A 2,230-nucleotide genomic window follows, 5' to 3' on the forward strand; every position below is an offset into this window, starting at 1 on the left:
GAGAAAGATGCAATTTTCAATTTTGATGAAGAGTGCCTAAAAGCCTTTGAGTCATTAAAAGAAAAATTAGTCACTTCACTAATTATAGTTTCTCCAGTTTGGGTAAAACATTTTGAATTGATGTGTGATGCTAGTGATTATGCTATTGGAGATGTTTTAGGACAAAGATATGATAAAATTTGCAAATTAATTTACTATTCTAGTAAAACTCTTAATGAAACCCAAATTAATTATACAACAATGAAAAAGAGTTATTAGAAATAGTATATGCCTTTGACAAATTTATATCATATTTAACTAAAACTCATTGCGTAGAGCATACAGATCATTCTGCTATTAAGTACTTAATGGAGAAGTAGGATGTTAAAGCTAGATTTATAAGATGGATTCTTCTTTTGCAAGAATTTGACTTTGAAATAGTAGATCAGAAGGGAACTGAAAATCAAATTACTGATGATTTGTCCATACTTGAGTTAGAAAAACCATTGTGTTTTGAAAAATAAATTAATGAACATTTTTCAGATGAAAATTTTTTTAATATTAATGAGTGGTGTATTTCGTGGTATACCGACATTGTGAACTTTCTTGTTAGTGATAGTGTACCCTATGGAATGACATACCAACATAAGAGAAAATTTATTGCTAAAGCCAAGACTTATTTTTGGGATGACACATTTTTATATAAACAAGGAAAGGACCTGATTATTCAAATATGTTTACCTTTAGAAGAAACTTATGAAATTATCCAAAATGTCATAATTCTGATTTTGGGGGACATTTTGGTGTTGATAAAATAGCATACAAAATTTTATAATCTGGATTATATTGGCCTACTATCTTTAGAGATGTTAATGCTTATATCAAAACTTGTGATAGAAGTCAATGAGTAGACAATATTTCTAGAAGAAATGAGATGCCCCTCAATTATATGCTAGAAGTTGAAATATTTGATGTTTGGGGATTAGATTTCATGAAACCATTTATACCATCTTTAGGAAATTTATATATACTGTTAATAGTGGACTATCTATCCAAATGGATAGAAGTTGTTGCTTTACCTCGATGTGATGCTCAAAGTGTTTAAAAATTTTTGAAAATGAACATTTTTTTTTAGATTTGGGATGTCGAGAGTGATCATAACTGATGAGAGAAGTCATTTCAGAAATGTCAAAATGGAGAAATTATTAATGAAATATCATATAAACCATAGAACTGCTATTTCTTATCATTCTCAGATAAGTGGTTTGGCTGAATTATCCAATCAAAAATTTTAAATAATTAAAAATCTGTGAATAAAAAAAAATGGATTGGTCAGTCAAACTTGACTATGCTTTGTGGTCTTATAGGACTGCATGCAAAAATCCTATAGGAATGTCCCCATATAAGCTAATATTTGGGAAAGCTTGTCATTTAACATTTGAACTTGAGTATAAAGCATATTGGGCAATTAAAGAGTTCAATTATAATTTGTAAGATGTTGGTGAGAAAATATTATTTTAATTAAACGAGCTTGAAGAGAAAAGGAATGAGTCTTATAAGAGTGCTAAGATATACAAATAAAAGATGAAGATGTGGAATGATCAAAGGATTCTTATTAAAAATTTTCAGCGAGAGCAACAAATTTTGCTATACAATGCAAGGTTAAGATTATTTCCAGGCAAACTTAAGTCCATGTGGATGGGCCCATTTGTTGTGATAAAAGTATATTCTTATGGAGCTGTGGATATCAAAGGTCCTAAAATTGAGAAAGTATTTAAAGAGAATGATCATAGACTGAAACTTAATTTTGTAGGGGATCAGTGTAAATTTAACGATCAAATGATGTTGAGTCAACCAGAATAAGCACTGGTTACGCGGGCTGACATGTAAAATCAAGCGCTTTGTGGGCCCATAGTTATCAGTGTGTTTTTGCTTTGATTGTTGATTGTGTGTTATTAAGAAAACTTGGGGTAGTACTTTCAAGACTATTTTTCGGTCGCCAATGCGGCTTGGTGGGGTTTAATTTAGCGTAATATAGTGCTTATAAATTAGGTATTCTGATTTAAGGAAAATGGGGTCAAACTGATCCCATTGATTTCTACAGTTTGGATAATTGAGCTAATCACGAGTAATGTACCACCTTGAAAGGTAATACACTACTTGATAATAAGCTCAATTAAATAAACTATAGAAATAAATGACTTCCGTTTGATCTGCAAGTTTGCATGATGACCGACAGATTCCCCTATTC

This window comes from Phalaenopsis equestris, unplaced genomic scaffold, assembly GCF_001263595.1.
Source record: "Phalaenopsis equestris unplaced genomic scaffold, ASM126359v1 Scaffold199785, whole genome shotgun sequence".
In the NCBI taxonomy this organism is placed as follows: Eukaryota; Viridiplantae; Streptophyta; class Magnoliopsida; order Asparagales; family Orchidaceae; genus Phalaenopsis; species Phalaenopsis equestris.